This window comes from Pseudophryne corroboree, chromosome 5 (assembly GCF_028390025.1).
Source record: "Pseudophryne corroboree isolate aPseCor3 chromosome 5, aPseCor3.hap2, whole genome shotgun sequence".
Lineage (NCBI taxonomy): Eukaryota > Metazoa > Chordata > Amphibia > Anura > Myobatrachidae > Pseudophryne > Pseudophryne corroboree.
In genome coordinates, this window is record NC_086448.1 from 277,976,449 (window position 1) to 278,000,128 (window position 23,680).

General features: G+C 46.4%; 1 long non-coding RNA gene across 1 annotated transcript in view; it reads left to right on the plus strand.

Annotated features, from left to right (window-relative positions):
* The window catches only part of LOC134927626 (uncharacterized), a 78,347-nt gene that overhangs the window by 4,280 nt on the left and 50,387 nt on the right, over positions 1-23,680 (plus strand). Inside the window, exon 2 of the long non-coding RNA XR_010177688.1 lies at positions 3,134-3,308. This is a non-coding gene — a long non-coding RNA (uncharacterized LOC134927626). The remainder of the gene's footprint in view (positions 1-3,133; positions 3,309-23,680) is intronic.

The window sequence follows — 23,680 nt, forward strand, 5'->3', positions numbered from 1 at the left end:
TTGTATCGTAATCATCTCTTACTATCTGTATTTTGTTACGTTTGAATTTGATGAGATCTTTCCTATATATCTCACACTGGTTCTTCAATTTAAGCAACCAATCGTGATAGCCATCGCTCTGTAAGGTAGTGCGGTGCTCCGCCTCCATTTTGGTGATTTTATCTCGGGTGAGCACCAATTCTTTGCCGGCTTCCTCCACCACCAACAACATCAGATCCAGACTACATTTATTTAATATGCCCACCCATTTCTTGCAAAAATCCGGATTGTACCAGCCTATGGTGGGCATATTACGGACCCTAAAACCCCTTGGGATCATCTTGTCCCTGTGGTAGTCCGATAATGTGATCCCGTGGAATAGATAATCCCTCTCACGTCGTTTTAATATGAGTAAACTGTGATAGATATCCTCATTGGTCCCCGATTTCTCTTCACTGTCCAGCTGTTCCTTGAAGGGCAGCCTCTCCGCGTCATCATCAGTATAGCTGAACTGTTCTGATAGATCAGCCTGCATGCCTCTGCATCCCTGGTCTCCATTGAACGGTGAACTCATCGTGACACCAACCTGACTGGTGAGTGTCACTGTTCCCTTGGAAGGGGAGTCACGTGACCACAACGTGGAAAAAAATAAAAAAATAATAAAAAAATAAAAGAAAGTCACTCGTGACTGGAGGACCGTGGTCCTAGGTGCAAACTGCGGTGCTGTTGCCTTGGGCTCTGAACGTTGGGGTGCCTTGTCCCTCTTGGAATAACTCTGGTGATGTCCGGGGGGTACTCCAATGTGTATAAAACAATGTGCGGACCGGCACTCCTCCTAATAGACTTAGTTGCTCTGGTGCCTCCAGAACACGTGTAATATAAATGAGCAAAAAAACTGCGGCACTCAGAGGCTTGATGCAAAAGTAGTGTATTAAAAATAACACTCGAACTCCAACGTTTCGGGGTTGGCACACCCCTTTGTCAAGGATAAGCAGCAATGAATTAAGAAGGGAAGACCTTACCTATATACCCAGAAGAAGCCCGCCGTGTGAAAGACGCAGCCCCGGGTTCCGTTCACGGAGCTCAGGTCCGGCGCGCACCATGTGCGTCATTGATACGTTTACCATCAGTGCTAACACACATCATTATTGCAGGCCGATGTCTTTTATTAGTATCATGGCATTAACCCAGGGGTCTGACATAATGGTGCCAAGGTCCCCACATTTAACACAATCCGCGGCGAGCTGCCGCATTCTCATAGACAGCGTCATTAGCATTATCACTGACGGGCAGAATTCTCCAGTGTGGCCTTTTCATATGTTTTCTTCCTCTTAATCCTTAAGTCTTCTCACACGAGTGGTACAGGTAGTAGTTTGTTTTGCTTCTTTCTCGTCAGCTGACAGGACGGTCGGGCGTCATGGTTACCTTGATAACCCGACGTCCTATCATCAATGACGCACATGGTGCGCGCCGGACCTGAGCTCCGTGAACGGAACCCGGGGCGGCGTCTTTCACACGGCGGGCTTCTTCTGGGTATATAGGTAAGGTCTTCCCTTCTTAATTCATTGCTACTTATCCTTGACAAAGGGGTGTGTCAACCCCGAAACGTTGGAGTTCGAGTGTTATTTTTAATACACTACTTTTGCATCAAGCCTCTGAGTGCCGCAGTTTTTTTGCTCATTATATATATATATATATATATATATATATATATATATATATGTATAACACACACAGTGGTCGAAGTGGGGCGGTATGGTATACCGCCACTTCTTACCACTGAACCCGGAAGTCTTTTTTTTTTTTTATTAATTGAAAGCGGCGAGGGAAGTGGCCATCCCGCTGCACTAAGGATGCTGCTCCCGTCCCTGCCCGGCGCCGGACTTGTGAGGCAAGTTTGACTCTCACTACAAAGCTGAGCTCCGGCGGACGTACCCGTAGTGTATAGTCACCTGTTCTGCAAAAGATCGGCGGTGACTATACACTACGGGTATGTCCGCCGGAGCTCAGCTGCAGCAGCTCCGCTATGTCTGTACTGAGCAGGGGCGCCATGGGGGGGCAGGCAAGTTAGAATTAAAACCTGCTGCGGTGCCGGTCTCTCTCCTCCTACCCTCCCCTCCCCCGTGTTAGTGCGGGGGAGCGGTTACTTCTGCGGCGGCAGCGTCTACTTAAAAAGTAGTTTACTGTAGCAGGCAGGGTGCGGTGTCCCTTCTTTACTTGCTGACTGTCTCTTCACTGATGTATTACTGGGAGGAAGCGTGGCATTCCGGGGCTACAGCCATGCCTCCTCCCTGTAATAAATTAGTGTGAAGAGACAGCCGGCCAGCAGAGAATGGACACTGCACCCTGCCTGCTACAGTAAGCTACTTTTTAAGTAGAAGCCGCTCATGGGGATGCGGACGTAAGCGCTCCCCCGCGCCTCCTTCATGTTTGGGGGTGTCAAGCTGCCCCCCCTGTTCCAACGTCTCTGGTAGTGAGTCACAGTCGGGCTCACTGCTGGCATGTTGTGCTGCAGTCTATAGAGGGCTGGGGGTGCTGGGGTGGCCAGTTTGGGTCAGCTGTGCTGTTTGTTTATGGAGGAGGGAGGGAGGGGGGGGAGGGGCAATGGTCTCTATGTAGCTCTCTCTCCCAAACTCACCATTCACAGTAGCTCTCTCTCCATGTAGTGCGCTCTTACTCTTTCTTTTACATCTCTCACCATTTCTCTCTCTCGCCATGTCTGTCTCGTTATCTGTCTCTCACCATGCCCCTCTCTCTCTCACTATCTCACTCGCCATGTCACTCTCTCTTGCCATATCTCTCTCTCGCCACGTCTTTCGCATCGTTTCTCTATCTCCCCTCACGTGCCTCTCTCGCTCGCCATGTGTCTCTCTTGCCATGTCTGTCTTGTCATGTCTCTCACTTTCGCCACCTCATTATTGCCATGTTTCTATCTTCCTCTTGCCACATCGCTCTCTACATGTCTCTTCCGCGCAATTTTCCTCTCTCCCTTCCCATGCCTCTCTCACTCTCTCGCCATATCTTGTCATGTCTCTTTCTCATGTTCCTTTCTCTCTCTTGCCATGTCTCTCTTCCTGTCTCCCACCCTTCATGTTTGCACATACTGTATCCGGAAACCCCCCTCTAAAATTCCTCCATTTGCCCCTGGCTCTAGGCTCTCTGCTGCTCACCGCCGCTGACCACAAATGGCAGCGGTCAGAGGTACCTCACCGCCGCCGCACCAAAGGTCTCCTTCTAACCGCTGCCCATGGGCTTCACCGCTGCCGACTACACCTCTGCACAGCTGCCAACCACAGTCCCTTCCGCATCTCCGCTGTTCATCTCATTAGGTAATGTTCCCCTGCTTCCCTATGTCCCTCTGTCACTCTCCCTGTCGCTGCTGTCACTCTACATATATAAAAAGAAAGGAAAGACAAAAGAAATCCTTTTTGGGAGCACTCTTATTGTTAATTAGTAATAATCAATCTAGACAATGTGATGATGTGATAATGAATAATCTAAAACTTAACATTTATTCTGTTCCTATTAAAATATCGACCAATACGGTCCAATGTAGTTATAGTCTCTATCTTAATTTATAGAATAAAGAATAGAAAGGTGAAGTATGAAAAATAGTGAGAGTGAGCAGCATAAAACTGCTCCACCAGTGTTATTCAGAATGGAAATTAGGTGATCATCTTGATGATATCCATAGTGCCTGGTATTCCTAGGTGGTCCCCCTTCAAAGTACTAACCAGGTCTATCCTATCAGCTTCCGAGATAAAAGATCGGGCTACTTTCAGGATAGTACAACCTTGAATAGTGAAGATGATAAGTGAAGGAAGAGAGAACCCACTTCTGCTGTCTGTACTCTGCCTGTTACTCGTTACTGGATCAATTGGCCCCAGGCTTTTCCAGATGAGAGCGTGTTGGAAAAGAGAACCATCACCAGTCTAATTAAGGAATAAATAATCCTTTTCTTTGAATATAGGACAGGGAAAGAGAAAGAAAAAGGAAGGAACCACTTCTGCTTTCCGTTGTGACAGCAAAATGTACGCTGAGAAGGGCAAGGCCCTTGTCAACACTGCTGTCAACCAGATGAGAGAGTGATGAAAGGGAAGGTTCAGCTCGAAACAGAGTATGGGAGGAAACACAAGAAATTTGAAATACTGTCGTACACCACAAGCGCTAAGGTAAGTAGAATATCACCATAACATCCCTTTTGAGTTGCATGGAAGGTTCTTAGGTTGAAATTGTGTCTCCAGTTCTAATCAATTGTATGTAAGGTCTCCAAACATAGTTGACATGAAAGACAGGATAACAAAAAACAACCAATGTGTGGTAAATGTTGTCAACACTTAAGCAATAGAAAAAGAAATCAGACTCCTCTATAAAACTAAGGTGGATCCAAAGCGTACCCCACTCACACTCTAAAGAGGAGGCATTAATCGCATCACGGTTTCTTTATGTGGTTAACCTTTCAATTTCTTATAACACCCAGTGTGATGAATAGGGAATTCAGCCCAACACCTCAATCGTTTGTTGTGGATTCCCAATGGAGGCAGATGATGCGTACCCCAACACTCACACTCAAACGGTTGATGTAAAACACATAAAGGTATCTTTCTCTCCTAGGGGATAATAGTAGTCTGTAATGGCGTACCACAACTCACAGTTTGGACTGCTGTACACCTCCTATCAAGGTATCTTTAGGTCCTGGACAGGGATTTCAGTTTGTGGTTTTAGCTTTGTTCATGGAAACTCCCAATGTGCATCATATGAAAAAAGAAAACAAGCAAACCATTGAGTAGTAGGTTTTGCTAATCTTAAATGCAATGTGTAAATAAATCTCTGAGGCAGATAGGTTCAATGCGTACCCCACTCACATATAAAATGGGGGTTCTAAATATATAGCGGTATCTTTGGGGAAGTTCTATTTGATGGTGCAGTAAATACTGGACTCAATAAACCACAGATGTGTTTCCACTAGAAGGTAATTCTGTGCGTACCCCAACACTCACACTCGGGGAGCAGCTAAAAAGCCCATAAAGGTATCTTTAACTTCTCAAAGTGGGGGTGATCAATCAATATGGCGTACCCCAACTCACAATTCGATGTGCTGTGTATCTCCCATCAAGGTATCTTTAGGTTCCAGGTGGGAAATATGGCTTGTAGTTCGGACCATGTAGTTATCCGCAAACCCCAAAATTAAAAAAAATATTGGCACTCACAATGGAGTAAGAAGGAAGGTTTACAAATATTTATTTAACAATACACGGGGGCCTTTACCAGTTTAGGGCTGAAACGCGTCGACAAAAAGGAGTGTGAGTAGCATACCATCTGGATTTTATCTATTTTTTTTAATTTTGGTTTTATTTAAAAAGGAGGATTTTATTTCTCTTTGCCACTTTTATGGTTTGGTCCATGTAATGCTGTATGATCTTTTTCATACACTTTCCTCAAATTTTTTTTTCCCCCGTGTATTGTTAAATAAATATTTGTAAACCTTCCTTCTTACTCCATTGTGAGTGCCAATATTTTTTTCAATTTTGTGGTTTGCGGATAACTACATGGTCCGAACTACAAGCCATATTTCCCACCTGGAACCTAAAGATACCTTGATGGGAGATACACAGCACATCAAATTGTGAGTTGGGGTACGCCATATTGATTGATCACCCCCACTTTGAGAAGTTAAAGATACCTTTATGGGCTTTTTATCTGCTCCCCGAGTGTGAGTGTTGGGGTACGCACACAATTACCTTCTAGTGGAAACACATCTGTGGTTTATTGAGTCCAGTATTTACTGCACCATCAAATAGAACTTCCCCCAAAGATACCGCTATATATTTAGAACCCCCATTTTATATGTGAGTGGGGTACGCATTGAACCTATCTGCCTCAGAGATTTATTTACACATTGCATTTAAGATTAGCAAAACCTACTACACATTGGTTTGCTTGTTTTCTTTTTTCATATGATGCACATTGGGAGTTTCCATGAACAAAGCTAAAACCACAAACTGAAATCCCTGTCCAGGACCTAAAGATACCTTGATAGGAGGTGTACAGCAGTCCAAACTGTGAGTTGTGGTACGCCATTACAGACTACTATTATCCCCTAGGAGAGAAAGATACCTTTATGTGTTTTACATCAACCGTTTGAGTGTGAGTGTTGGGGTACGCATCATCTGCCTCCATTGGGAATCCACAACAAACGATTGAGGTGTTGGGCTGAATTCCCTATTCATCACACTGGGTGTTATAAGAAATTGAAAGGTTAACCACATAAAGAAACCGTGATGCGATTAATGCCTCCTCTTTAGAGTGTGAGTGGGGTACGCTTTGGATCCACCTTAGTTTTATAGAGGAGTCTGATTTCTTTTTCTATTGCTTAAGTGTTGACAACATTTACCACACATTGGTTGTTTTTTGTTATCCTGTCTTTCATGTCAACTATGTTTGGAGACCTTGCATACAATTGATTAGAACTGGAGACACAATTTCGACCTAAGAACCTTCCATGCAACTCAAAAGGGATGTTATGGTGATATTCTACTTACCTTAGCGCTTGTGGTGTACGACAGTATTTAAAATTTCTTGTGTTTTGTCTGTTTATTTAAATGTGGTGACATTTAATTCGAAATCTGTTACATCTGAGCTGCACAGCGCCAGTTTGAACCACCCCCTTCATCTTTGTTTCTAGAGTATGGGAGGAGTCAATACTGGATAATTTGATTAGAATAATTCATTCAAAAAACCATCCCAAATTCATTTGTAGCTAATCACCTTTTAGTTTACTGGATAAACATGCCCAGTGACAAACAGTAATTAAACTGATGATTGTACTGTGTTACCTCATACTGCAAGTTATATCATGTCTGCTTCTGAGGGTAACGGTTCTGGGGTGGAACACACTGCTGGTGTTGCTGAAGCCACAGGCACATATGGGGAGAATATAGCAGCTGTGGGCTCTGGTTCTGGGGGTTCCTTGCCCCCCAGTGGGACTGTGGCAACGGAGGCACATACTGACCCTCCGTGGGCCGCTTTTTCCACGCTTCTGCATACGCTAGTTCATAAACTAACACCCCCTATGGGACCCCCAATGCTGGTACAACCGTATGTGGTCCCTGCAGCTAACCCGCCGTGGGTGGACGATTTATCTGCTCAGTTAGAGAAGTTGAACCAGTCCCTGACTACTAAAAAGTCTGACCAACGCTTGCCTAAGTCCAAGAGGTCCTCTAAGCGAGCACTCGTCTCCACACAATCCACTGCTGCAACTGACATCTCGTCTGATGAAGACAGCACATACACTGACCCCACAGGTTCTGACTCAGATACGGCTGATGGGGAGGGTAGTTCACATGTGGATGTTCCTGATCTTTTGGAGGCTATTACGTTAATTCTGCAGATTACGGATGATCCCGAGCCATCCGTTCCTCCTAAGAAACCAGATAGGTTCAAGCATCAGAAGGTGATTAAACAAGTTTTACCTCACTCTGACCACCTAGTGGATATACGTCAGGAACCCTGGCAAAGCCCGGGTACGAAGTTTGTGCCTCAAAAGAAGATGCTGGCTCGCTATCCCCTCGCGCCAGAGCTGTCTAAGAATTGGGAAACGCCTCCTCCAGTAGACTCACATGTGGCTAGGATGGTGGTTTCCTCAGCTCTACTTGTCAATACCGTCACGTCTCTAAAAGAGCCTACGGATAAACGTGTTAAGGGTTGTCTAAAAGCGATTTACACCCTCATGGGTGCTGCACAAAGGCCCACTATTGCAGCTACATGGGCGGCAGGGGCTATTGAAGCATGGGCCTTGGAGTTAGAAGCTGAAATCTCCTCTGACCATGCTAGACAATGCTTGTCATATATTGTCACAGCTTCTCGCTATATTAAAGAGGCGGCTTCTGATGCCGGTATCCTAGCAGCCAAGGCCTCTACTACGTCAGTCCTGGCTCGCAGGATATTGTGGCTGAGATCCTGGTCTGTGGATCTGGACTCTAGAAAAACCCTGGAGGTACTCCCTTTCAAGGGGGATATTCTGTTTGGGGAGGACTTAAATAAGATAGTGGCTGACTTGGCTACTGCCAAAACTGCCTGTCTGCCTAATACAGATCCTTCTGTGTCGAAGGCCAAAGGCACGTCCTTTCGCCCCTTTTGTCCTTCAGGTAAAGCAAAAGGTCAGGCGTACCATAAGCAGGCCCGCACTTCCAAACCTGGTAAGCCGAAGCCCAAAAGAGCCTGGGCTGCCAGTCAGCCAGCAGCCAAGACCGATAAGCCTGCCGCATGACGGGGCGGGCTTCCCCTTGGGGGATCCCAGGGTGGGGAGCCGGCTTCTAGGGTATACTCAGGAATGGTTGAAGACCACTTCAGATGCCTGGGTACGGGAAGTCGTCACTCGAGGTTACGCCATAGCCTTCAAAAACCGACCCCCTCATCGATTTTGCCAGACAGACGTCCCGTCGGACCAGACAAAGGCAAACAATCTGCATTCGGTGGTACAGACCCTCCTGGATACAGGAGTCGTAGTACAGGTGCCTCTTGCTCAGAGGGGCTGGGGGTACTATTCTCCGCTGTTTCTAGTCCCGAAACCGAATGGGTCCTCCCGGCCCATTCTCAACCTCAAGGCACTGAACAAGTTTGTGAAGGTTTCCAAGTTTTGTATGGAATCCCTTCACTCTATAGTTCTGGCCTTGGAACCTCAGGACTACATGGTCTACCTGGACATACAGGATGCTTACCTGCATATTCCTATAGCAGTGTCACATCAACAATACCTGAGGTTCGCTATTGGCAACCTCCATTACCAGTTTTGGGGCGTTACCTTTTGGTTTAACAACGGCTCTGCGAGTCTTCACCAAAGTTATGGCGGTGGTGACGGTGGTACTCCGCCGTCAAGGGGTCAGGATACTGCCGTATCTGGACGACTTGTTAATCCTGGCAAATTCCCAAGATCTTCTCCTGCGTCATCTGGATATGACGGTCCGGTTTCTACAAGCCCACGGGTGGCTCATCAACTTGAAGAAATCCTCCCTGGTCCCTGCTCAGAGCATGGTGCATCTGGGAGCGCTGTTGGACACTCGCAACCAGAGGTTGTTCTTGTCTCTGGAGAAAGTCCTGAAACTTCAGGACATGATTAGTTGCTTCCTTTCTCGTCCGCAAGTGTCGATACATTCGGCAATGCAGGTGCTGGGCCTCATGGTATCAGCATTCGACATGGTGGAGTATGCTAAATTCCATTCTCGCACCCTCCAGAAGCTGATTCTAGCCAAGTCGGACGGCCTGCCTCACCGGATCAGGTCTAAAATGATCACTTTGACTCCGGAGGTCCGTCTGTCGCTACTCTGGTGGCTCCAGGACCAACAATTGTGCAGAGGCCGTCCCTTCTGGATATCCAACTGGGTCCTGTTGACGACAGATGCCAGTTTAAGAGGTTGGGGCGCAGTACTGGAGCAGCACTCCTTGCAGGATCGGTGGACCAAGGAGGAATCTCTCCTCTCGATCAACATTCTGGAATTGCGGGCGGTCTTCAATGCGTTGAACCTAGCCCAGCATTTGATTCAGAACCGTCCTGTTCAAGTACAGTCGGACAACGCCACCACAGTGGCTTGCATAAATCATCAAGGCAGCACTCGAAGCCGTTTGGCAATGAAGAAAGCCTCACGGATTCTACGTTGGGCAGAACGCCATCTACCGGCAATATCGGCAGTATTCATTCCGGGAGTCCTGAATTGGGAATTGGACTTTCTCAGTCGTTAGGACGTGCATGCCGGCGAGTGGGGCCTCCATCCAGAAGTGTTTCAACTCCTCGTGGAAAGGTGGGGTCTTCCAGATGTGGATCTGATGGCGTCTCGACACAATCACAAGGTTCCGGTCTTCGGAGCAAGGACAAGGGATCCTCAAGCAGCATTCGTGAATGCGCTGGCAGTGCCGTGGAGGTTTCGGCTGCCGTACGTGTTCCCTCCGGTGTCACTCCTGCCCAGGGTAATTCGGAAGTTCAAGCAAGAGAAAGGAAATCTGCTTCTCATAGCTCCGGCATGGCCCAGACGGCACTGGTTCTCAGACCTGCAAGGCCTATCGTCAGAGTGTCCACTTCTACTTCCACAACGCCCAAACCTCCTCGTTCAGTGCCCCTGTGTCTACCAGGACCTAGCCCAGCTGTCTTTGACGGCGTGGTTTTTAAAGCTTCCATCTTAAGAGCTAAGGTTTTTTCTGAAGAGGTCATTAAAACTATGTTGCGGGCCCGGAAACCGGCCTCTGCTCAGATTTACCATCGGGTCTGGCATTCCTACTTTGTTTGTTGCGCATCTAACCATTATGACGCTTCCAACTTTAGTACAGCCAAACTTTTGGCTTTTCTACAGCAGGGCCTAGATTTAGGCCTGCGTCTGGCCTCCCTCAAGGTTCATATTTCTGCCTTGTCGGTGTGGTTTCAGAGAAAAATTGCGAATTTACCTGATGTTCATACTTTCAATCAGGGTGTGTTGCATATCCAACCTCCCTATGTCCCACTTGTCGGTGGTTTTGGATGCGTTACAAGAGTCTCCATTTGAACCTCTTAGTTCAGCTGACCTTAAGTGGCTTTCCCTTAAGGTGGTGTTTCTGTTGGTTATTGCCTCTGCTAGAAGAGTGTTGGATTTGGGTGCCTTGTCTTGTAGTTCCCCATATCTGATTTTTCACCGTGACCGGGCGGTTCTTAGGACTCGTCCCGGATATTTGCCTAAAGTGGTTTCTTCGTTCCACCTTAATCAGGAGATTGTGGTTCCAGCTTTTGTCTCTCCTGATTTGTCTCCCAAAGAGTGGTCTTTGGATGTGGTACGGGCTCTCCGTATCTGTGTGAAGAGAACTGCTTCTATTCGAAAGTCTGATTCTCTTTGTTTTGTTTGGATTTCACAAACGTGGCTGGCCTGCTCACAAGCAGACCCTGGCCAGGTGGATCAGAATGGTGATTGCGCATGCTTATGTGAAGGCTGGTCTGTCAGCTCCTGTTCACATTACGGCCCATTCTACTCGGTCTGTTGGACCTTCTTGGGCGGCCCAACATGTTGCGACCCTTGATCAATTGTGCAAGGCGGCTACGTGGTCCTCCGGGACACGTTCATAAGGTTCTATGCCTTCGATACTGCCGCTTCCCAGGATGCTTCCTTTGGTCGCCGGGTTCTTGTGCCCGCTACAGTGCGTCCCCTCCCATAAGGAACTGCTTTAGGACATCCCCATTGTCCAGACTTGTGGAGCCCAGTGTACCCCGCAGCAGAAAACGAGTTTTATGGTAAGAACTTACCCTTGTTAAAACTCTTTCTGCGAGGTACACTGGGCTCCACAAGTCTTGATAAAAGGGAATAGTGTCCCTGAAATGTTGACCACACGGAACTTGTTTGGAGTTTTATTCCCGGAGTGCCATCCACTTGAGAGATAGAGAGAGAGAGATATTATATATATATATATTTCTCTTACATCCTAGAGGACGCTGGGGACTCCGTAAGGACCATGGGGAATAGACGGGCTCCGCAGGAGACATGGGCACTAAAAAGAACTTTAGATATGGGTGTGCACTGGCTCCTCCCTCTATGCCCCTCCTCCAGACCTCAGTTTGATACTGTGCCCAGAGGCTCTCCTGCGTTTCTCTGAAAGAAAGAATTTTGTTAGGTTTTTTATTTTCAGGGAGCCCTGCTGGCAACAGGCTCCCTGCATCGTGGGACTGAGGAGAGAGAAGCGGAACCTACTTAAATGCTAGGCTCTGCTTCTTAGGCTGCTGGACACCATTAGATTCAGAGGGAGTCGGAACGCAGGTCTCCCCTCGCTGTTCGTCCCGGAGCCGCGCCGCCGTCCTCCTCACATAGCCAGAAGATAGAAGCCGGGTGAGTATAAGAAGATAGAAGACTTCAGAGGCGGCAGAAGACTTCAGATCTTCTCAGAGGTAACGCTGCGCGCCATTGCTCCCACACACAGCGGCAGGCACTGATGGGTGCAGGGCGCAGGGGGGGGCGCCCTGGGCAGCAATAATAAACCTCTAGGACTGGCCAGTATAGATATATAGGCTCTGCGGACTGTATATTTAAAACCCCCGCCAGTTTTGAAGAAATCGAGCGGGACCGAAGCTCGCCGCTGAGGGGGCGGAGCTTGATCCCTCAGCACTAACCAGCGCCATTTTCTCCACAGCACACCGCTGGGAAGCTGGCTCCCCGGACTTTCCCCTGCTGAACACTGTGACAGAGGGTTTTAAAGAAGGGGGGGGCACATAATTTGGCGCAGTTATTATATAAAAAAAAAAGCGCTATATATATATCTGGGATTTTTCCAGGGTCATTGGCGCTGGGTGTGTGCTGGCATACTCTGTCTCTTTAAATGGCCTTGTTGGGGAACTGTCTCCAGATTAGAGATTTCCCTGAGTGTGTGGGGTGTCGGTACATGTGTGTCGGCATGTCTGAAGCTGAAGGCTCTTCTAAGGAGGAGGTGGAGCAAATGAGTGTGGTGTCTCCGTCGGCAACGCAGACACCTGACTGGTTGGATATGTGGAATGTTTTAAATGCAAATGTGAATTTATTACACAAGAGGTTGGACAAAGCGGAGTCCAGGGAATGTACAGGGAATCAAGCCCTGCCTTTCACTATGACGAAGGGACTTTCTGGGTCTCAGAAGTGCCCACTATCCCAAGTAGTTGACACTGATACCGACACGGATTCTGACTCCAGTGTCGACTATGATGATGCAAAGTTGCAGCCTAAATTGGCTAAAAGTATTCATTATATGATTATTGCAATAAAGGATGTGTTGCATATAACAGGTGACCACTCGGTACCTGACACGAGGGTACACGTTTAAAGAAAAGAAGCCTGAGGTTACTTTTGCCCCTTCTCATGAGCTAAATGAGTTGTTTGAAAGGGCTTGGGAAACTCCAGACAAGAAACTGCAGATTCCCAAGAGGATTCTTATGGCATATCCTTTCCCGACTAAGGACAGGATACAGTGGGAATCCTCCCCAAGGGTGGACAAGGCGTTGACACGCTTATCCAAAAAGGTAGCGCTGCCATATCAAGATACCGCAGCCCTCAAGGATCCTGCTGATCGCAGACAGGAGACTACCTTGAAGTCTATTTATACACATACTGGTACATTACTCAGACCGGCGATAGCGTCGGCTTGGGTTTGTAGCACTGTAGCAGCGTGGACAGATACCTTATCTGCTGATATTGATACGCTGGATAAGGAAACCATTTTATTGACCTTGGGTCATATTAAGGATGCTGTCCTATATATGAGAGATGCTCAGAAAGACGTTGGCCTACTGGGTTCCAGAGCCAACGCAATGGCGATTTCTGCTAGGCGAGCCCTATGGACCCGACAATGGACGGGTGATGCCGACTCGAAGAGGCATATGGAGGTTTTGCCTTACAAGGGTAAGGACTTATTTGGGGAAGGTCTCACGGACCTGGTTTCCACAGCTACTGCAGGTAAATCAACTTTTTTGCCTTATGTTTCCTCACAGCCTAAGAAAACGCCACATTATCAGATGCAGTCCTTGCGGTCGCATAAATCCAGGAGAGTGCGGGGATCTTCCTTTTGTCAAAGTCAGAAAAATATCACGATGCACACTGCCATATTTGCACCTCATACAGGTCTGCGCTGCGCATGCGTGCGCTCTCCCGTGCGTGCGCATACTCGCTGTTGCGGGCACCCGCGGGCGCGCGGTATGTGCATTTACGGTAGAGTTCATGTGTTCGTAGCGTGCGACTCAATCGTTACATATTTCCACTATATAATGTATTTTGTAGATCATGGTCCCTTTGATAGATTCTGAAAGTTTGGTTAATGTAGCATGTTCATGAACAGAGAAATCCCCCTTTGTTTGATACGAAGGGTCAGACAGGAGTAATACAGTGGTGTTTAGTATCCATCGGAAGAGTATTTAATTAGCAATATTCCGGTGTTGGTTTGAAGCGGATTAATCGCTCGTGCGAATAGTTATGGACATAAGAAGTTTATGTCCATTTACTATTATTTGCACTTACTTATCCATGCGGCGGGAAACCCAGTTCCCCACCCACCTGAGCAGTTGGGAATCGTCACAGCCCACCTGTATGAATCAACCTATGACCTTTTGTTATAATGCGAGGAGGAATTCCTGTGTCCAATGAACAATGAGATTGTAGGGACCATTGAATTGTATTGTGTGTGGGGCATAAATAGACAAGCCGATCACATCCAGCTCACTCTTCAACGGTTATCATTGCTGAAAATCGGGAGCTGGATGTCCAGAGGCGCATGCGATCGTTTCCTTAGTGCGTAAGTTTTCTCCGCAATCATATTGTCTTTCTTGTTGTTATGGGCCATATCGCTCTCTCTCTCTCTTCTCTTCTTTCTCTCGTACTCTCTTAAACGTAATAGTATTGTATTGTATTTCCTGTGTAGTTATCTGGTTAGGTAGTCTATGTTATATTGTAGTGTATGACTTGTATTGTATTAATTCTTTTGCAAGTATAACATTCATAATATATATATTAGGCGTTGGACCCTAAGCACGGTATCTGTGTATTTCTTATAGTGTTAAGTATTCACAGAGCGTCAGTGACGCTCAAACAGCTTTTAAGTTAATAAGGTTACACTGTGTTGCATCTACACCCTATCTCTACACTAAGGTTTTACAGCATATTACATTGTTTATGGTTTAGATTTAAAGGTTTAACATTGTGAGCGTCAGCGCCGCTGGTGATCTCCTCGTGGTCCCGAGCGTCCGCTACGCTATAGCGAATCATTACGTTAGTCGGCAGCCAATAGCGTGCCTGCCTGTGATCTCTCGGCCGTGAGCGAACGTGACGCTTGAGCGTCTCGACCACGGCTAAGCGATCGTTACGCAACGAGCGTACCCTTACGGTACTCCATACGTAAATAGCGTACAGTGTTCTTAGACCTCATAAAGGGTTTTATATAAGATAAATATTTAGCTTTATCAATTGGCGGCTCGTCCTGTCCTTCACATATCTCTGCTAGGTAATTTCAGCAGACATTATCCATCAGCAAAGGGCGGGAGATCATATTCTTCGCAGTGCTGACGGGATAAGCGTCTGCTTCGCTTAGTAAAGGGTGCTGAAGGAATCCGGAACCGGAGGTAAGAACAACACGCTAGTGTCTTTTAAAACTGTTTATTTCTGTCTTGCGTACACACGCACATATCTGCATTTCTTTTTCATTCGTGTATTTTCATATATCACTCTCCTGTTTGCCATTTTATAATTGATAAAACGTGCTAAGAGAGATTTGTCGCTATTTCATAGTTAAAGTGTAAAACCCACATGCAACTCTACCTAAGGTAAAAGGAGAGATTGGTGTGTTGCGCGGTAGACGATCGAGGATCATCTACATTGATAAAAGTGTTAGTTGTGTTGCGGTGGACATTGGTTTTGTGTACACGTGTCTCTAACAAAGGGCTGAGACTCGCGTACGCCAAGGCCGACGCACGCAGCGTAAATTACGCAACGGAGCGTCTGGGTACGCCCACGTAACTCAAGTCACACGACAGTGTTGATTTTTAAGTAGCGCAACAGGCGATAAATAGCGCAACAGGCGATAAGTAGCGCATCAGGCGATAAATAGCGCAAAATCTATTTTAGTGTCCGAAATTTAGATTAACAGATCCTTCTCCAAATTCACAACACATCTGGTCTAAAGAAAAATTTCTGCGCAGAAATAGAAATAGAAGCAAAAGTGTACGTGTGGTGAGTGAGTGTTTTGTATATATAAGTTTATACAATTTTACAGGTTGAACCACAAGAAGTCGAGTTCTCGCAGAGGTACATACATGTAAGTGACGTGCATGGTGGCTAGGGAGGCATCTCTGGTTAAACATAAAATTTGAGCAGTAGAGAATAGTAGACCAGGAGGTCATACTACAGACCGGGAGGTCCAGGTACAGCAGACTAAGAAGTCTGCCATAAAAGAGAAAAGGGCACAACCCAGGGGGTTGGTGCAAAACCCATATAGGCCAATAAAGCTCTGGCTGAAGGAATTCGCAGCCGAAATTTTCGATTCCACTGGTCGCTCAGCACATAAGATTAGTTGCTTATGTGCTGAACGATTGTACCGCACGTAATTGTGTACATTAGTTAATCTGACCAGTACCATTTGTGTACGATCCCGGTCATAAAACTATTTGTACACTCTGATGTGATTTGTGTAATTTTTTATTTTCTGAAGGGAAGTTCGCTGGTCACTCAGGAATTGTCCAACAACCAATAGTTACTGGAAAGAGTAAGTGTTCTGCGGATATCCCTCGCATGTTCCAGTAAATAGAGGTTCATAGGGGCCCTGGGTCGAGTACGCCAGCACTAAGGCAGTGTGTGGGTCGTATTGGTCGGCGTGGGCGAGTGAGTGGGGTACTCGGTAAACCGCCACCGTCAGCCTATCGTGAACATTTTGGTTTTTGTAAGGGTTCGCTGAAGACCCTGAAATAAGGTCAGAGGTGGTGAAAGCAACGCCTGCAAGTTATGGGGGCCAATTGTTCAGGAAGGGGGCGATCAACCTCGGTTCGGGTTGATTCAGTAAACCGACCAGTCGGGTCGGCAAGGTACGTAATGTGTGAAAAATATGGTTCACATACAGAGGTTTTATGTGATGAATGGGAGAGAATGACAGTGCATGACGGGGAGAAATTCCCAAGAGTAGGTAGCTTTAGCCCAGAAGTGTTGCAAAATTTAAGGAGGAGGATATGTCTCATTAAATCAACAAAGAGACGAATCCAACATTATGATTATTTGCAGTTATGGCAACAGGAGGGTGAAATACAGAGAGGATTGGCTTTGGCGGCAGGATCTAATCCTATCAAGAAATTGATAGCGACGGCCCCGCCGCCACCATACATATCAGGAGAGAAATTGGTTGCGGAGAATGACGCATTAGGGTGTAACAAACAAACACTTAGCAACTGTGTAAATGTTAATAAGTTAACCAATGCAAGTATTAACCCGTGCAAGTTGTACCCTGTTTTGAACTTTCCCCAGGAGTGTGATCAAGAGGACGAATCGGCAACAATATCGGCGCTCTCTCTAGCAGCCACCATAGCAGAGACAACAGTAGGCACGGCTCCACCCACGAGATTAGTAACAAAAGCCCCTAGCGGAGGGATAGGTGAGGTCGTATCTACAGGTAAGTACGGCACCATACACTACGCTGAAACCGTTTCACCACAGGCTGTAGAGCCTACACAGAGTGATGTTAGTAAACTTAATCCTGTTAGGGTAATAGCAGTGCCAAATGGGAAAACTGACACAACAGGAATCACTCCTGTTAGGAACATTGCCATGTACAGCCCATTTTCCCGAATGGAATTAAGAACCATAGTGTCTGAGTTCCCTGACCCTAGGAAAGACTTAGTTGCCAGCCAGAAATACATCAGAGACCTAGGGAACACTTTAGAGCCCAATAACAAAGACTGGCAGGTATTGCTGAGGGCATGTTTACCCTCCAATGTCGACGCAACTCAATTTTTGGCTGACTGTGGATTAGATCAGGATGTACCTCTTACAGATGTGTACAACAAAGATAACGTAAAAATAATAAGTTTACAGTTAAAGGAGTATTTCCCAGCAGTAGTTAAGTGGAACAAGATTTTCTCCATTAGACAGAAAGAGTCAGAAACTGCTGCAGAATATTTTCACAGGGCATTACTAGAAATGGCAAAGTACACAGGTATAGAGGACATTAAAACAAACATAAACCATCGAGAAGTAGCAGTATCTGTACTAATGGATGGGTTAAAAGAGACATTAAAGACAAGAGTACAGACCACGCAACCATGTTGGCGAGGTCTGTCGGTGGCTACTTTGAGAGAGGCTGCTATTGATCACGTCCGGAATATCACCCGACACAGGGAGTCCCAAGGTGATAAGTTAATGGCCGTAAGTATACAAGCCCTGACCACAAGGCAGCCTTTGTATAAATCACCAAACCCTGTGGGTAAGTCAAATGTGGTAACTTGTTTTTCTTGTCATAGACAGGGACACATGGCACGAGACTGTAGAGTGAAAAATTCACAAAACTCATATCAACCCCCTAGACAACGACACGACACACGACATTGGGAGCAGGGTCCGCAGAGACGGAGTTATGAGCCACATACAGGAGAAACAAAAAGATACCCCCCGAACAGAGACTGGCAAGCCACTGGTAGTTCCCATTTATCCCCTTCACAAGCAGTTGCTGCCAGCGGGATTCAGGGAGGTCACCATACCCAATAGGGGTGTGGCCATACCTGTAATCTGCAGCCAGTAAAATTGATTGCAAGTCTTGGGAGTGAACCAGAAATTGCAATCAATGTAGCTGGTAAATCATTAAACTTTCTTGTAGACACAGGGGCGGCCAAATCAGTGATAAATTCGACAGTGGGCATGAGAACCACTGGTAAGACAATTCCAGCCATAGGGGTAACGGGAGTAGTCCAGCACTACCCTGTTAGCAAACCAGCCGAGATTACAGTAGGGCCGTTACATACCAAGCATTCCTTTTTGCTGGCTGCATCGGCACCGACTAATCTCCTGGGAAGAGACTTATTGTGTAAAATGGGGTGCGTCATTTATTGTACTCCTGAAGGTGTATTCTTGGACATACCTGAGAATCACGCTCAGGAAGTGCGAGACATGTTAGACTCCCCGTCAAAATTAATGTCACATACCATTATGACAAATAGGACTCCATCCCAAGTAGAGGAAATGACATCCCAGATACCAGAGTCACTTTGGACTAAAGATGGACAGGACACTGGATTAATGGCAAACGTAGCTCCAGTAGTTGTACAAGTAAAAGATGGTAGGATAGCTCCAAAAATCCCACAGTACCCTCTGAAGCCAGAGGTGGAGTTAGGAGTGTATCCCGTAATAGAGCGCTTGCTACAACAGGGCATTCTGGTAAGAACGTCCAGCACTGCCAATAGTCCCATCTTCCCTGTGAAAAAGAGTGGGGGGAGGGGTTACCGGCTAGTGCAGGATCTAAGGGGGATTAACAAAATAGTTGAGAGTCAGTTCCCCGTAGTGCCAAATCCAGCTGTCATCCTTATGCAAATCCCTCCCACTGCGAAATTTTTCACTGTTATTGACCTCTGCTCCGCTTTCTTTTCGGTACCTCTGCACCCTGACAGCCAATATTTGTTTGCATTCACATACAGAGGAGTCCAATACACATGGACTCGATTACCACAAGGTTTCATAGACAGTCCAAGTATATTTTCCCAGGCTTTGCATGATTGTCTACAGTCTTTCCAACCAGAGAGTGGATCAGTATTAATACAGTACGTGGATGATTTACTACTGTGTTCTGATTCATTGGAAGCATCCCTGAAGGATACGAAACAGCTCCTGTTTCATCTTTCAGACACAGGACACAAGGTTTCCAAAGACAAGTTGCAATTATGCCAAACTAAGGTAAAATATTTGGGACACTGTCTAACACAAGGACTGAGACACCTGACCGCTGATAGAATTCAAGCAATTAGAGACATGACTCTGCCACAAACCCAGCAACAGATCAGAACATTTTTAGGAATGTGTGGGTATTGCCGTAACTGGATCCCAGGGTTTTCCATTCTAGCGTTACCTTTGCAGGAGATGGTCTCCTCAAACAAACCTGAGCGGATTTCGCATACAGACGAGTCCGAGATGGCATTTGAGAGACTTAAACAGTGCCTAACGCAGGCACCAGCATTAGGTATGCCAGACTATGGGAAACCCTTTGAGCTGTACGGAACAGAAAGTGCTGGTTGCGCGGCAGGCGTCTTAACCCAAAAGCACGGTGATGCCAGCAGGCCGGTAGCATACTACAGCGCTCAGCTAGACACGGTAGCGCGATCCCTCCCCACATGCTTGCGAAGCGTTGCTGCGATAGCATTGCTAGTAACGAAAAGCGAAGATGTAGTGCTAGGTCACAACCTCACAATTCATACACCACATGCAGTGTCAGCCTTGCTAAATTCTGCCCAAACCAGGCACGTCTCATCAGCGCGGTTTACAAGATGGGAATTGGCACTAATGGCCCCCGTAAACATCACCATAAGGAGATGCAGTGCATTAAATCCTGCAACATATCTCCCAGGTGTGCCTGGACAGGCACAAAGGGTGGAGGATGAGAGTGGTGGGGAAGGAGAATTTAACACACAGGAAGACACACATGATTGTATGGAATATTTGACCCAAAATTTTACCGCAAGGCCTGACATCAGTGACAACCCACTGGAAGATGTAGATCTAACTTTCTACACGGACGGTAGTTGTCATAGACAGTCAGACTCGGGAGACTTATGTACTGGATACGCAGTCGTAGATGACCAAGGCACCATAGAAGCGGAACCGCTAGGCCCACCTCACTCAGCCCAGGTTGCTGAACTGGTCGCCCTAACCAGAGCATGTGAATTGGCTAAGGGCAAATCAGCCAATATCTACACCGATTCTAGATACGCATTCGGGGTAGTCCATGATTTCGGAGCCCTATGGCGCCTCAGAAATTTCATGACGGCAGCTGGTACACCGATAGCGCATGCAGCTCACATCAAAAGGCTTCTAACAGCGATACAGGAACCCGACAGAGTGGCTGTTATCAAGTGTAAAGCACACACATATAGCCAAGACCCAGTATCACTTGGTAACAGCCGAGCAGACGAAGCAGCTAAGTTAGCAGCTGGGACCCCCAGACAGACAGACACCACACAACTGATGGTATTTAATACCATCAACACACAGAAGTTGTGTGAGATGCAAAATTTGTGTTCCACACAGGAAAAGGCAGTCTGGAAGGCAAAGGGATATGGCCAGGAGTCCTCAGGACTCTGGACGGATGGACAAGGTAAACCGGTGGCCCCCAGAGCATATCTCCCATGTTTAGCTGAGGCAGCTCACGGGCTGACTCATCTGGGCAAGGAGGGAATGTGCAAGTTGGTAAGAGCATATTGGTGCGCCCCAGGATTTTCATCTCATGCAGGTAAGAGAGCAATGTCATGCCTTACCTGTTTGAGAAAGAACATCGGAAAGGCAATACCAACAGAACCATCTCATATCCCACCTGCAGGCGGCCCTTTCCAGGTAATACAAATTGACTTCATTCAATTACCCCCTTGTCGAAATTTGAAATATGTACTTGTTTGTATAGATGTTTTCTCAAATTGGGTCGAAGCATTTCCTGCGGCCACAAATACCGCTATGTTTACTGCTAAGAAAATTGTGCAGGAATTTGTATGTAGATATGGTATCCCTAGAATAATTGAAAGTGATAGGGGTACCCATTTTACAGGTGATGTCTTTCAAGGAATGTGTAAGTTGATGGGAATTGATAGCAAGCTGCACACTCCATACCGTCCACAGGCGAGCGCGAAGGTGGAAAGAGTGAACAGCACTATTAAAAATAAACTGAGCAAAGTTATGGCAGAAACAGGATTGACATGGCCAGAAGCTTTACCCATTGTACTATACAGCATCAGAACCACACCCAGGTCCCCTCTTAATCTGTCTCCCTTTGAAATCTTGTTTGGTCGACAACCGCATGTTATGATTAACCCTCAGGATGATTTGAAGTGTAACAATGAAGTGACTGTAAAGTACCTGGTTAATATGAGTAAACAGCTAAGGAATCAAAATGATAATTTGAAGTTAGTGATTCCTGATTTACCAGATAGTAATTGTCATGACATTGAACCTGGGGATTATGTAATGATACGGAATTTTCTACGCTCAGGTTGCCTTATTGACAGATGGGAAGGACCATACCAAGTCTTATTGACTAGCACTACAGCATTGAAAGTTGCCGAGAGAGAGACTTGGGTTCATTCGTCCCATTGTAAGAAGGTTGCTGATCCAGAGAGGTCCCGTGATAAGGAACAGACGGTAGAGGAAGTTGTATCACTGGAGTGTCTGTTCCAGGAGGACTGAGGCGGCACCTGAGCATTGAGAATCACAAGATCAAAAGCAGTTGTCGATTCCCTGTTCCCTTTTATTGTTTTTCTCCACTTCCCATCCCCCCTCCCTCAAATTATTTTTCCCCCTTCTCATTCTTCTTCGTTTCCTCCTATAAGATGGACTTGCCCCAAGAGACTGTGATCCGGATTTTCCTGTTGACCAGAGCAGTCTGTTCCGGCGAGAGTACCATGGAGGTCGAGAGAGGTTCTGGAATGGGTTCTGATGACAGAGATGGAGGCGTAGTTTTCCGAGAACAACATAATCAACAAGCAAAGGCGAGTATCAGAAAACGATCCGATAGCATTGACCATAGAAGGAATTGTGAAGGATTGTTAGCTGAAGAAAACTGTATCTGTAGGCTTTGTGACAATGTAGTTGAGGATGGGTGCATCAAGAAATGCCAATCCAGTTTTAATATCCACATGGACCGGCATCCCTTGAGTGACTATCACTCCTTAGTGGGTAGTGTGCTAAATCAAACAGATTGTTGGGTATGCTCTCAAGTACCTCAAGGTCATAGCAAATCAGGACTAGTACCATTTCCTTTAACGATAGGGGAGGTACTTGAGCTAAGTGGTGGGAGGCCGGTGGACAGGAGGTTTAATATCTCCAGTCCTCCTAGTTTGAAGCTCCACCAATATCATGTGGATAGATCCCTCATATGTTTTAACATTTCCAATCCCCGAAAGCCGGGAAACTGGGAAGTGTCATGGAGTAACCAAACCATGACCTTTTCATATAGAGCAGATAGAATGCCGACAGATACAGAATTTATACGCCACATAGCCAGTAGAGGAAAATCTTTCCGATATAGGTATACCCTAGGAAATAGGATTACGAGAGTTGGAGAGGTATCACCAGGATACTGTGCACATATCGTACAAGCTGATACGTGTACTAGACAGATGGGAGAATTAGGGTTAGGAGATTTCACATGGAAGATGTGTAATATGGTTATGTCCTACTCCGTCCCATATGTTCTCCCCGATGATGCATATTTCATATGCGGGAGGAAGGCGTATAAGTGGCTTGCCCCAAACTCTGAAGGATTGTGTTATATTGGAAAAGTACTGCCTGAAGTAATGACTGTATCACATGCCAAAATGAAGGATATACACCGTGTTGCCCAAGCTCCTTATACTCACACCCATTACGAGCACGTAGTTAAACGGCACCTGATAGAAAGAACAGAGCATCCGGCCTCTGACATGATCCATGAATCCACCGGGATTCAGGTTCTAATCGCGTTAGATTTCACTCGCACCGCCAGAGGAGTGTTGAATTATAAATACATATCTGCGCTCGCAAATTTGTTAGACAATATCACAGAAATGTATGATGACACGTTTAGGTATACTGGAAGAGAACTTCAAGCTTATAAAACAGAACTAGTTCAGCATAGAATGATTCTCAATTATCTCACGGCAGTAACAGGCGGATATTGTGTCACACTGGCAACGCAGTACGGCGTGAAATGTTGCACATATATTACAAATAGTACCGAGGACCCGGTCGAGGTCATAGACCAAAAGATGGACGATATTCTCCAACTGAAGTGGGAATTTCGCAGGAGACACAATCTCACCCTTGCTGCTGTGAGTAATGAGCTGACTGGTTGGGTGTCATGGTTGAACCCGCGAAATTGGTTCTCCGGTTTAGGAGAATGGGCTCAAGGAGTCATAATGGATGTAGGGAAGTTTCTCCTATGTATCTTAGGTGTTATCATAACGATTGGCTTGATATTTAGATGCGGTCAGGCTTTAACGAAGTGTAAACAAAGTACCAGGGTGATG